We start from the raw sequence: 14119 nt of genomic DNA on the forward strand, positions 1-14119 counted from the left end.
TCTTCTCTGCCTTTGTCGTTTCGCTGGGGGACAGTGTGCTTTGGTGTGAAGAATACAGCGCGCAGAGCACAGGTATTATCACCGCGTGTAGTTGCATATTCCAGCACCGAGTCGGCGGAAACGTCGTAGGCTACGTTATGGCGGGCTTTCTTGAAATCCGTTGCTGTAGGATTGCTTTAAGTTGGGAATGGTTGGATTATTTTGTGATCTTCATGTACTTGGGAGGAAAGCATCGTATGTAGACAATTGGCGTCTGAGTTCTCTGAGTTCTGTGGTTTGCGGCAGGCTTTGCGTCTTTTCTAGATGTGGTATTAATTTTTAAATGATGCTCTCCGTCACTTTGCTTGTAACAGAAATAATCGATGGGGGTGGGGCGGACGTGGCTCATGTCAGGTGGTACACCTAGCTTTGAGGCAAAGATAACCTTGGCTTCCTTCCATCCTTCCAGGAGGGTGCTATGCAGCAAGGAAGCTGGCTGTACCGATTCTTTCGATTTCGATACTGCCTTCTACCGTCGCAGCTTCACGATCCACATCGTGCACTCAGAGCAACTTCCGCGGTGACTTAACGGTGAAGCGAAGGCGAACAAAGTCAGAGTGTACGGCTGGTCGGTCTGCTAGCACTTTATTGTCTATGAAGCATGGGAGGAGAGGGGGGGTGACATTGACTGCGATGAACGAAAAAGGGATCATCTGAGGTGTGGGAAACAGCGCTATGGTTAAGTCAAGGTTTACGTTATACACTGAAAGTTGTAACGCGCACATTGAGGGAGTGTTGTATAGCGCGAAAGCGTTTGAAAGGAAGTTCAGTAGTCGCGAATATAGAAGAAAAACGAAATGTTGCAAGGGCGTGGTTCGAAGGGACGAGTTGCTTTCCTCTCAGTAGAGAGGCTATTTCCCATTCTCTCGGCCACGTTTACTTGTGTACTGCAACGTGTGCGAATTTCTTGATAACGCGCGAGGCGTTATAGGGTAGCGCGGCAAGCGGTCAACAGTGGCGCTATTGCGTACTACCTACGTTAAATATAAAGAAGTTCTGATAGAGTTCGGGGAACAGATATTGCACGAGAAAAATACACGCGTGTCGTTTGCATTCTTGTTTTGCAGCGGCGGTTTCGAAGCGAAGCTTTCCTTGCTTATAACCGCTCAGTTTTCGTGTAAGTAACGTTTCTCACCGAGTACAAGACACTGGCCTTTTTGTATGTGCAACTGGCCCAGTGCTAAGAATGGGTTTGCATCACTGTGACACATGATGTTGTAGAAGCCTTCATCTATTAAAACATGTATATGACTCCTTGCACACACCTGTCATCATCATTCTTTCCTTGACTAGCGGTACACTGACAGTTAGCAAAAATTTATAGGTTAAAGTCTCTTGTCATCCGGTATTTCTGCTACCTCGGTAACTCAACTCTCGCGTCATTTAAATTTCAAGGCTACCCTGAATCTGCTTCTGGTTATCATTTTGGGTTGTGCGGATATGACAAGAACAAACTTCCGTAAATGGAAGAGCGATGCTTGGCTGTATCCGCACATTCTCCTATACCGTAAAGTGTAGCGATTTCGAGCTCATTAGAACGGTCGATGGCAGTAGTATAGGTGTTGAGCGAGGACAATTTGGGTTTTTCGCTGTCGGGACTGCCGAACGTCAGCGTGCGAGCACCCCGGGCTAATTATTTTTCCTTTTTTTTGTCCTGACAAGCAGCTCCGTGCAGTCACTTTATTGATTTATCGGTCATCCTTGCTGCTCTGCTGTCTGGTTCATGGTGTGCGAGGCTGGGTAGGGATGGTGGTCGGAGGCTATGGCGGTGGGTCTCCCGCCGTTTTCGAATGTTCTAGAGCAGCGAGTGCCGATCATTTCCTTTTTTTTTTCTTCTCTCCCTAAGTGATCCTACCAATGAGAGGAGGGCTTTTTGCCGATTGACCGTTCGCAGATTTCGTAATGATGAGCGGCTCTTGTGTCTGCGCTGCGCTCGGCCCGCCACCGTGTTGTGCCGGTTTTGCGCGCGTCGTGACAATGGTAGCGCCCCTAGCCGCCAGATGGCCGCCACCGTCAGGAGGAAGACGAAGGGAAATCAAAGAGGCTGTCGCGCGCCGCTTCCGCGCCTACTTCCGTCGGTTCGCGGCGTCGCGCGGCGGAACCCCGTCGTCGGCCCCGCTGCCTGCGCCCGCGGCGGTCTCCGTGTGAGTTGCGTGGCCACCGGCCGGCCGCCCTTCCCCGTCCCCCTACCACCACCTAGCCAGTTCCAACGCTTCGCGTGATCTCTGGCGGCGTCTAGCGTGGACGTGCTTCAGTGCGCGTGCTGCTGCCTCGCCGGTTGGCCCGCGGTTCGTGTACGACGGCCTCGCGCGCTTTTCTTTTTCGCCCTTGGCTCGATTTATTTTCCGTCGTTTTCTTTTTGCGTCGACAGCGACGTAGAGAGGTTCCGGTGACGAACGGGGCGAACATCGTTTGCTCTCCCTGCACGTCTCCCGTCCGGCTTTCTGCCTTGTGACAGCGGCCGGAGTTTTATGTGCCGAGGCGCTTTCGCCGCGTCTTCGTCGACAGTACCGACGGCTCCCTGCTTTGGCGGACGGCTCTCGTGCTGCCGGATCAGCGCAGCACTCAAGAAAAGCAAGTGGCTGGCGAAGTGACGCGTGGAGAGCTTGGCGACGCCGTCTCCTCGTGTACGGTGCGTCGTCTTCATTTTGCGTGTCTGTGTGTGTGTGTGTGTGTGTGTGTGTGTGTGTGTGTGTGTGTGTGTGTGTGTGTGTGTGTGTGTGTGTGTGTGCACGCGCGCGCCGTTGTCCCTTTCCAGTGTATTGCGCATGGTTTGCACGACCATAGATTTTGTCCGCCTGTCTGAGGAAGCAGGCGGCGGATCACTGCTGGTGACCTGCAGGGGGGCCAACTAGTTCAACCGCACGCTAGCCGCCTGACGTGACGAATACGGCAGAAGGGCACCGTGAGCGCGAGTGTTGAGGAAATCTCCAAAGACAAGGCGAAACCGGCATCATTGTTCGTATAGGCTGTCATTCAGCAAACGATTATCTGTCGCTTCGAAAGACGCACGTTGTTATCGCCGGATATGAGGCTGTTTCAAACTATTCTTATATATACTCACAAATTCAGTTTTGTTTGGTCTGTATGAGCTGCGTGTCAAACATTTTGGATCAGCCGCAGGACCCAAAACGTCTGAATTAGCAGCCGGTTCAGTTGTGAAACGATGTCTGTCATCGTTTTTGCTTTTACCGTGCTGACTTTTCATTTTATCGCGTGCAAACATTCTGAACTTTTCTGGATGGTCGGTTCGTGGCGCTCACCTTGTGGACGGTGGAACGTTATGCTGTATCGAAAAAATGGCTGTCTGCACTGAATACCGCTAATTGTAGTTCCGAGGTTGTGCCACTGCTGACCTAAAAGAACGCCAATAGAAAGAAACGACGGCTGTTTGTCTTTCTATACGTTTGTCGTTTGTAAATTTGTTGAAGCTGCACGTGCTTATGGAGCGGCGCTGACGCTACATGGCTATCCGGCCGGGACGGCCACATCATCGCCTATGGCGATCAGTGCAAACGCTCTGTCAGGGTTTCGCAATGTGACGTACTCCCAGTGCACCGGAACCCTTCAGCACTCTGTATTGTCTGAAGCGCTTTGTATTTAGTGCCAGCACGGCGCGGGATAGTTGGCGTGCGACTACTAAACGGATGCATCACCATGCAGACTGAACAAGTGTGACTTTTTGTGAGGAGGGAAGTGCGCCAATGCGCAGTCATGTATGTGGTGCTATGAGCAATCGAAGTCCTGGAAATAGAGAGAGATAGAGAGAGATGGAAACAACTTTATTGAGGTAAGGCTGCTTGGTAGCTGGTGTAACCCTGGAGACATGAGCAATACACGCCCTCCAATTTCTAAAGCTGCCTCGTAGGACTTGGTGTGGAATGATGCAGCATGTTGGGGCCGAGGGCAGCGGGCAAGTTCTCGTGGTGGTTCTTAGGCCCAAACCACAAGAAGAGGCTAACCCTGAATGGGACGGTGTCTCAATTCTTCCTTTAAGCTAATTTTTCGGCGTCTACTCTCAGTGCGATGAGACGAGGCTGCGTATGCTTGATTATTATATGCATGATTATAATATTTATCCGCGTTGCACCGTTCTGAAAGGAAGTACCGGTATTCGCCGGTAATTTTCTTTGTTCTTGTGCTGAAATAAAGAAAAAGTATAATATATATGAGAGTCACAGTGAAAAACATAACGTTTATTCGGAGCTTTTTAAGTACTTTTTAAATACTATCTTATTAATAGTTCTATATTTTTAGTCGTGAGATGAGTCTTCCTGATAGTATATTTTTATATGGACGATTATCGGACGATATCGGTGCATATACTAGACTGCGCTACATTGAAAGGGACGGTTTGATATGCTTTATAGCTCTCACGTTTAGCAGAAACACAGCATCCGCAATGTTGCTATACTATTAAGAACCCGAATATAACATATGAACCCAACACAAAGTGCGTGTCCACATTCTTAGATGCGAAATAGTACCACGTTGTTTCGGCCACCGGTGGGCGCTGTGGACGCTCAGCGGATGCATTTTGGTGTACGGTAAAAGAGAGAGCTTACGCTACGCATTGTCACATTCGGCTCTCCGCCGGCAATCACCGGTGACAAGAAGAAAAACAAAGAAAGAAATTATACCAATAAAACGCCCGAAGCCATGCCTTCCGAATATTGCTTTTGAATCGCTGAACACTGTACACCCGGCAGCAAAAGTTTACGGGACGTGAGCTCCACTGCAAATACGAATTACTGCTCTGATAGCGCGTGACGCTTCTAGTCTAGCGAATAACTGTTCATTCGCGGCTATGTTCCCAGACAAAGCGGGAATATTGCTTTATAGAAAATTTTGCGTCCCGCAAACTTTTGCTGTTGTGTGTACATACTATGTATACCGTAGTAAGATGACAGAAATCTGTACTCCGGTTCGTATAACTTGCAACGCTGTTGAAGCTATAGGCAAGAAGTTTCGTTATGAAAATGGGCATTTCCGTGCGTTTAGCGCTGAGTATACATGCGGTTTCAAACGCTCGCGTGAGCCCTGCCCGACGCGCGAGACGCCGGGACGTGCTGCGAATGAAAAACCCGAAATAAGAACAGCTTAACTCAAACTTGTTTAACGTGACATATGAACAGTTGTTTAGCGCACTGTCTTCATCTTCTAGCTACAAACCCCTTTCAGTTACTACTGAGCTGAAATAAATTAGAATTCCACTTAACAACTTGCTAAAAACACGGAACTATTTATTTATGCGAACTGCAAGAACTCGCGCTGGCTTCCACGGCGTTTCACGCTATGTATCAAACGGCATATGAAAGTGGGGCTGTTTCGCATGAGGTTAGATTAGTGTGCTAGCTTATAACATCCACATGAAAGGAGCTGTTCGTTTTGAGCAAGAATTTGTGTGGTTTTTACGTGCCAAAACCACGTTGTGGGAATTTTGAGGCAAGCTGCAGTGGCCGACTCCGAAATAACTTTGACCGCCTGGGGTTCCTTAACGCGCACCCAAATCTATGTACGCGGGTGTTATTTCGTTTCGCCCTCATCGTAATACGGTTGCCGTGTCCGTGAATCGAACCCGCAACCACGATCTTAGCAGCTTAACACCTCAGCCGTGCTACGCTACCACGGCAGATCACGTGGAAGAGCTCCTCGTACACTTTTACGTAAAGTTCAACTATGGCGTTTCCGCGTTGTGTTCGCGCTTGCACAAATGAAATACTACGAACTAAATTTACGTAAGCGTGCACGCACTTGCTATCAGGGGCGCCTGCGGCGGGAAAATGTTTGGGATGTTGCTACAGCACTGACCCAAGCGCACGGTCGTCGGACCCTCCCGCGCCTAAAGACCTGTCTGCCTCAGCCGTCTCTCGGTAAAGGTGGCTCATTGTGGTCAAGCTGACGTTAAATGCTTGGACCCGTCTCCACGTCTTTGGCTCCGGCTAAACACCACTATTTCAAGATATAGGGAAACCGGCAGTAGTGTGTTTTCTGCCTTTAACCTCATCCCTTCTAGTCCATTGACCTGCCTGTAATCCATATCGCCTGTCCTTTTTCAATTACGGTTTGGTTATACCTTTTGCGAAACCAAGCATCTTCCTGGGCGCTGAATATTGATTGTCTTTCTTGGGTATAACATTAATCAGTGACTCAAAAGAAGCCGAGCAATCGCCGTGGAAGCTGGGCAGGTAAGACGTCGCCCTGCTAAGCTCAAGGACGCGGGTTCGATTCCCGGCCACGGCGGCCGAATTTTGATGGATGCGAAGTGCAAGAACACCCGTGTACTTAGATTTATGTGCAGGTTAAAGGTCCCCGGGTGGTCGAAAGTAATCCGGAGTCCCCCACTACGGTCTGCCTCTCGACATGTCGTGGTTTTGGCACGTTAAAGGGACACTAAAGAGAAACAATGAATCGGTTTAGATCGACAAATTGTGCTCTGAGAACTGTAATGTCGTTAATTTCCCCATCATAGGTTTATTAATAGAGGAGGTAATAAATTTCAAAATTTAATTTTTAAATTTCGCGCCGAAATCTCCTCGCGTGACGTCACGGATTTCAAAGTGTATTTATCGTATTTTGGCGCCATTGGCTCAACAAAATTGCCCCAAAGTTGGTATGTTAAGTCTGTGGCCCCCTCAGAGGACAATGTACTTCATTTTTACCGATTAGGAACTATGTAGTCCCTAGTAGGCGCCGTCAAAACATGTGACGTCACGGCAAATGGTGCGGAAACTTCAAGGTGGCGTCGCCACCCACATTTTGTTTTTGCGTGTTTTCTCGCCTACTAAGCGTCTTCTCGCAGCAAGCGTGGTGTTTTTGGTATTGTGAAAGAGTACTTTACTAATATGAGAAGAATCGTTTTGCTCTTTAGTGTCACTTTAAACACTACAAATTATTATTATTATTAACGATGCCGAACCTTCATATCGGTGAGTTCCGGCGAACGCAGCATGATAGCAGAGAAGCACGTCGATGAAAGTCGCGGCCAATTTACGCCTTTTGCGACCCACTCTGCTTGCTGCCTTTCGTGGCCGTATATCTGTCACAAGATATCCCGGCAGGTTTTTAAGAGGGTAATTATCACTTTCCTTAAATATCCCGGGTTTTCGAATACGGAAACGTCGAGATGCCATACTGAGTGACTCTGTTCGGTCATTCGAACCGTGTCACGTTCATGCTATAGTTGGGACATTTAAAAAATAATGATAATGTTCAAAATGACAGACTGATCGGCTAGTTGATAGTACGCAATACGTATTTGTCATGGTTCTCAAACCTTTAGCAGCATTTTTTTTCATGCAGGTCGCGATGGCGTTCTCTTGTATAATGGGAAAATAACCGAGTGTTCTGATCAGCTATTTTGGCGGACTCAGCCACTGTGTAATTTTCCTGGAGGTGCAACCACCGATGCATTAGCTATCATCAAACAGTGGATCTCGATAAACATAAAGCTACCCAGGCAGTGTTTCGAAAATTCGTCATTCGTCATTGTTACAGTTCTGGACCTTGTACTTCAATGCGCAGGTGCAAAAGTAGTCCATCCCCCCCCCCCCTCCAATTTCTCCTTCTATTGTTCTGTCTGTCTCAGTGCGCGCGTGCGTTTTTGGGAAGGCTGTCCCAAGGTCGTGCGCTAACGCTGTAGGGGTACACACAAATAACGCAGCGACCGTGTTGCATCCCTTGCTCAGCTCCGGGCGTTTTATATTCACGGCGTTGTATCGTGCCTGCATGCCTGCCTCCTGTTCCTTCTTGATGCAGTGTACTCAACGTCCTCTTCGCCGTGCAGCTCGCAGACCTCCCATGAATCCTTGATAAAGGCAGGTCAGCCGGTGCGCGCTTCGCATCCTGCGTGTTCTGCCTGCCCACCGCGAAGCATCGGCAATACGTAAGTGCGCTGGCAGGGTGTGCATAGCGCGTCCGTTATAATGAATGAGGACCGGGACGAGGGTTTGGTGCTCATCGATACGTGTCCGTGCTCTCATCGAGTATGCTGCGCGTAATCTACGCTTACTGTACAACCCGCCATGCGTGCCTGTCCTGGACCGCTGCGTGTATTCCCCCCTCTCTCACCATTGCCGCATCGACCTCTCTTGGGGCTCGCGGCGCGATCGTGGGTGACCGAGTCGCGAGCCGAGGCGTTTCCTTTCCTGGTCGCGCGTCCGCGATGGCAGTGAGGAAGCGTTGCAGTGCGCGCGTGCTAGCGGTCTGCTCGGCGATCCTCCGGTGGCTCTCGGCGCGCTGGTTTCCTGTGTAGTCTGACGCTGATAGCGCGCCGTTGCCTGGGAGGCTTGTGTAACGCAAGTCGGTACGGCGTCGCGGCATCGATGCTGGAGGGAGCATCATCCCCCTTCGCTCGCATCCCGTCCCTTGGGATTTCCTCTCTCGCTTTCCCCCCTGTTTTTCTGAGTTTTCGCAATTCGCGCTGTTGTTTTTGTTTCACTACTTTCAGGGCTCCCCCCTTTCTTTATTTGCTGCGCGGCGCGGCCCCTGTTTATCGCATAGAAACGCCGTAACTTCTGTAGTGCCAATGGCCTTACGGGGGCATGTTTGATTTAAGAATTGAGGATTTGCGGTGCGTGGACCGTATGTTTTCACTGTACATTTTATAAAAGGCACCACAGTCTTTAGTCCCATCTCACGTCTTGTCCTTGGCGCATGTTCGATTCCGTTCAACATGCGCCAATCATCTCCCTTCAGTCATCTCCAGTTGTGTACATATAGAGCGCATGCGACAGCGTCGGCAAATGGCGGCAATCACCTCATCGGTGTTCGATGTGAGAATTGCACTTAAGGCTCGGCGGTGGCTCAGGATTCATATAACATTACACGGCAGAGCAGGACGTTGCGGGTTCAATTCCCGGCTGCGCCGGGCTCGATTCGAACCCAAATTTCTATTTTTCCTCCAGTTTGGAGGGGGCGAAATGCAAGAACACGAGCGTATATATACTTAGATTCACCTGCACCAAAAAGAGCACCATGTATCGGGCTAAAAATTGATTCGTGCGTATTCACCGCGGTGTCTTTGAGTCACGGAAATTTCGATCATGCATCGGTTTTAAACTTTTGAGGAGACGTCAGTACGTTGCAGCTTACTCACAACACAGCACACCCTCTTAAAGATGATGCTACTATACGAGAGTATTGCTTAATGCACTCGCCTCTTCAAGACCCTTGCTTGTAAGGTTGCTCCTGAGGTAGTGATGCTTTTTTAATAGTACACTGTCGTCCTTTATGAAAGGGAACACGCGAGCGCGCGGCCTGCACGCTGCGGCAGCTAGCGTACAGCACCATCAACCGAGAGCTGAAGAAACACGTCCGCTTTTGGCGGCATCACCCGCTGCGCGACCGAAGCGGGAGCGTAATCTAGCAGCGCTTGTCCACCGGCCATGACTCGTTATTTTGTTTGCCAATAGATGACGCCAAAAGCGGGTGCGCTTTCTTTCGCTGTCGGTTGATGGCACTGTAGGCAGCCGCAGCAGAGCTGAGGCCGCGCGCTCGCGTGTTCCCTTTCATAAAGGACGACAGTGTACATGTCCCTATAGTATACAATTTTTAATGTACATATTTTGTATTCATTGCATAGCTTTTATGTCATTGTCATAGTTTTGCTAGTTGTATCCATTTGACGCACGTTTAGTGCTCAGGAGCTTAGGCCCATTTACAGCCGCTTTTCACCTACGCATTGTCGTTTATCGCGCAATTGCGTGCACGTTATGTCCTGTATTCGCGCTTTTTGGCCGAAACCAGCTCTTGCGCCGCAAAACAGCATATGTCATCATCATCATCATTAAGTCATGGGACTGCCGCTGTGGGTCATAAATTCCGAGTCCTCAAAAAATCAGTCGAAAAATTGCGTTTGAGCCGACGAGCAATAAGCTCAACCCTTATGTAAGTAACAAGTGAAGTGCTACGTAGTCTTCCTGTCGGATTAGTATTCACTAGCTGTCCTTGTTGTTCACGTATTCTTCATTACATAAAAGCAGGGCGTCGTAAACAAAGAGAACGACCCTTAGCTCTCTTACCTTGAAATAAAGTAATAATAAAAGGAGAAAGAAGGAAAGAAAAAGAAAGAAAGAAAGAAAGAAAGAAAGAAAGAAAGAAAGAAAGAAAGAAAGAAAGAAAGAAAGAAAGAAAGAAAGAAAGAAAGAAAGAAAGAAAGAGAAAGATGAATTCATGCAGTTCTTACAGTTTTTTTGCGTTTGGCCACGGACAGTGACGGCATTCACGCATTATGTAAACGTCTGTGGATTTTTGGGAACCTTGTATATATATATCCTCCGCGGTAACTTCGCGGATAAGATGTTGCGCTGACGTGCAACTACCGAGGCAACGAAACTGGCGCAAAACTCCGGCGCGCACGCGCCGAAGGCCGCTCGTCATTTCGACCTGAATCATGCAGGCGCGTTTATGTTGCCTTCGGGGAATCGCTTATTATAAGAGCATTCGTGTCTGCGAGGCGCGGCGAGTGTTGCAAGGAGATCTAAAATAACTGCGCCGACGGGGCTGGCTGAGTGCGCGTTCGTTTGCAGCTGTCCGCGTTCCGATTTATGTGGCCGCGGCCCTGCGTGCGCTACTATACTATACCAGGGCACCAGCTGCATCTGGTACGAGTATCCAGAGAACCCCGAAGAAAAGAGTGTGTGCGCTAGTGTAGATGTACTAAGAGCTCGCAACTGCACATTGAAAAGTTCTGCCAGGAGCGCAGGATATACTTGATGCTGAGACTCCGTCTCTGGGCTGACAGTCGTAGCGTCCTGGTCTCTTCACGCCAAGCGTAAATAAGAATCTATGCCGTAGGGCTCCCTGGCGCCAGGAAGGAAGAAAAATGTAAACAAGAATGAAGCATACAGTATGAAAAGAGAGAAAAATAACAATAGGAAATGTGTACAGAATATGAAGTGAACGATAACGCACGGAAGCGCAGTAACGCAAATAGCGTTGACACGCGCGCGAACACACGAGTGTATGTATACCAACGGGCGATCAAACATGCGCACGCAGGTATACACAGCAGACACGCACCCGTGTAATGCACTACGCTGGCTGTGCTTCGCGAGTGACACTTCCGACTAAATCGCTTACTGTATAATTCCCAGGACCTTTAGAGCGAAGAGGTCAAATGCACATCTTTCTCGCGCTTCTTGTTTCGCCGGTGGTTAAACGCGGATGTCTATGTAGATGAGTGGTCAACTTATGTTATCGTGCACTAGATTGCTTTCTTTTTCTATTCATACATTTATAACTCTACAGCGCGATCAATACATTTTCATCGTCTACAAAATTTAAGAAAACGATAACAACAACAACAAAAAAAGAACGCGTATTGTTGTCAATTTGAGTTTTGTTTAAGCCTGCGTTTTTCTTTTTTAATGGTTTCTTGTCGTGTATTCCGCGGTTCATATTCTACTGCTTTGCTATTTATTCTATAAAATACACCAACCAGGCCTTTCTAAACCCATTTGGCACTCCAGATCTTCAGAGAACCGCAGTGCGCGGGAGCCCTGCCGGCGACAGCTCCACTCACGCGTGTTGTGGACTGTGAACTTTTTTTTTTTACGCGGACGGCTCACTTATCTCTACTTTCTGCCGATTCGTTGACTTTTGTGCCTCCCCCCCCCCATGTGGCTGACTTTGGTAGTCGGATAAAAAAAAAAAGAGTTGAAGACAAATGCGATACTTAATTGAATCTGAACAACAAAGTTGTGATAAGTGCCGTTGTTGAAAGCATTTTGCCTCAAAGTTTGTAAAAATGAAGACTGGAGCTGCAGCGCCTCACTTGCTTGCTCGGAAGAGAGGTCTTCCGAGGAGATGGCTTCGCGAAGGTCCGTGGATGCTTCGACCGCACCCTTTGAGACGGTTCTCTTGAGTTTGTCACGGACTGCTGCGTTTACCGCGGCAGTGCAAAGTGCTTTTCGGGACGGCAGCTTCCTTGCGACACTTCATTCCGTATAGTTTCTAAGGGACCTTGTTGGCCGAACTCTGTTTCAATGCGCACTCTCGTTTTGCAACTTTTCAGTGCTATTTGCTCGTCGCTGTCCCATATATGTGCCTAAAGCACTCGGCGACCTGCTGAATCGGATATATCTGGATGTATGCTGCCATTTAAGTTGCGCGGTCGCTCTATATGGCAAAGCCACTGTTTTGAAGTTGATTTGTGCTGGTATTTATGTTTGGTTTATCTGCTGTTACCAAAACACTCGGGCATGAATGGGTCTTTGCTTGGCAAGCGAATGTTGAGCAGCACCAGAGTTTGCGTGTCATGTCGATTCTTGTCGTCTAGGTTTCGCGTTTCAGTTAACATTCTGAATTCAGGTTTTGCGTGAGTAATTAAATGAGTTATGGCTATACTTAACAGAATGTCTTTGTTGATTCTTCTTTCTCAGCATTTCAGTATTATCCCTCGCTGTTGCGCTTTTGACTGTTCGAACTCACGACGAAACATTAAAAAAAAAGGCCAACCTAATTACCCAAACAACCTTCAGCGTTGGTGATGAAATTGGTTTGTGGAGCCTTTTGGGTGCGTAACTCGGGTGTGTTCCTCTCACGGCTCGCGCGTTTTGTTTGTCTCTCTTTGCTCTCAAAAATCTGGTGCGTCGCCTTTTTTTTTTTTTTTTTTTTTTTTTTTTTTTTTTTTTTTTTTTTTACAGATGGGACCGTAATTCACTTACCCCCTTCACGCGTCCTGAGGGACTTTCGCTGTCGTATTTTTGAACGCAGTTTTCCATTCACTCTGGAGCGAATCTGCGAAACAGACGCGATGCTTAAGGATTTCGTGATAGGGCCGCGCCGTCTCTTTTTATTTTCATTTCGATCGCATTACGGGCACCGACGTGACTGCACTTGGCCTTATATTGCACCTCCTCCGGCCGTCCGCTTTCCGGCGCATGCCTGCCTCGCTGCGCAGTAGTCGCGACGTGTTCAGGAAGGTCGACGCGGGGAGCTGTGTCGTAGGCTCGGGCTTTCGGGCACGCCGTTTCAATGGGAGACGCGAAAGAAGAAAGAAGAGCTGGACCGGGGAAGGGGCTAAATTATTCGGGAGAACTGGCGCCGTGTACGTGCGCCCTCCGCCGTGGGTGGCGGCACGCTTTCTGCGCACTCGCCCCCATTTTGTAACGTCGATCTGAATGAGACGACTTCGTGGATGCACGGCCGCCAAATAAAAGCGGAGCGCGCCGCATCTGCCTCCGCGGGGATGTAAGGGATCTAGATTCTTCAGACCGCCCCCCCCCTTTTTTTGCGAGTACATTGTTTTTCGGTTTTTTTTTCGATGTCCCTCTCTCTATTCTAGGATTCTCCGTCCGCTTCCGCTTTGTTTTCTTCGTTCACGTGAGCCCATGTACAGTTGTTGTACCCTTGCATCTTGAACGAGGGACGGGTGCGCCTTTAAACTCGGATCATGCATGGTCGGTGCAGATTTGAAGGCTCACAAGAAACGGGGCTAGCCTTAACAAAAGAATATATATATATATATATATATATATATATATATATATATATATATATATATATATATATATATAATCACACACACACGATATCAAAAGCTTTTTCTGTTGCGTTGCTCTTTTCGGAACAAGGCGAGTTGAGGTTACGGCCTGTTGCAAGGTCGTCATGCTCGGCACAGGCATCGTTGCGCACCCAGATACAGCTCGATTTTCGTTGCATGGCGCTGCAGTTCGAATTCGAGTACCTGAAGTGTTTGCTAGCGCGCCTTCGCGTCAGCGTAGCGTTCTTTCCGCTATAGAGCTGCGTCCACTTACAGTGCTGTCGAGCTCACTTTTGGAGTTCTGCGCTGTCCGTACGTTCTAAAGTATCCTCTTTTCGGTTGACTGGTGAACTTAATAACTCCGCACCCGTCGATCCTTCGTACGTTTGGTGTTGCCGATTCTAAACTAAATAAAAAAAACTCAAGTTGACCGCTTACGATCACCACCGTGTGTTGGGCGTTGGATGCTGCAACTTCTACTTTTCTTTGTTTAAAAGGATTGCTACTGCTGATCAGCTCGCGCAGAGTAGGGAGAACTGGAGGTCATTGAGAGATGCTTTCGTCCTGCAGTGGACTTAGTCTGAAAATGATTTC

At 48.5% G+C, this 14119-nt stretch overlaps 1 protein-coding gene across 3 annotated transcripts in view; it reads left to right on the forward strand.

The window, feature by feature from the left end:
- Positions 1-14119, forward strand: part of LOC119401689 (PH and SEC7 domain-containing protein) — a 279260-nt gene that overhangs the window by 108813 nt on the left and 156328 nt on the right. Inside the window, exon 1 of one of the 3 annotated variants that reach the window (XM_037668630.2) lies at positions 2537-2671. The exons of the other annotated variants lie outside the window; for them this stretch is intronic. The gene's annotated coding sequence lies outside the window, so the exon portion shown is untranslated. Of the gene's footprint in view, positions 1-2536; positions 2672-14119 lie in introns of those variants that run through there. 3 annotated transcript variants of the gene reach the window in all.

The sequence above is a fragment of the Rhipicephalus sanguineus genome, chromosome 1 (assembly GCF_013339695.2).
Source record: "Rhipicephalus sanguineus isolate Rsan-2018 chromosome 1, BIME_Rsan_1.4, whole genome shotgun sequence".
NCBI lineage: Eukaryota > Metazoa > Arthropoda > Arachnida > Ixodida > Ixodidae > Rhipicephalus > Rhipicephalus sanguineus.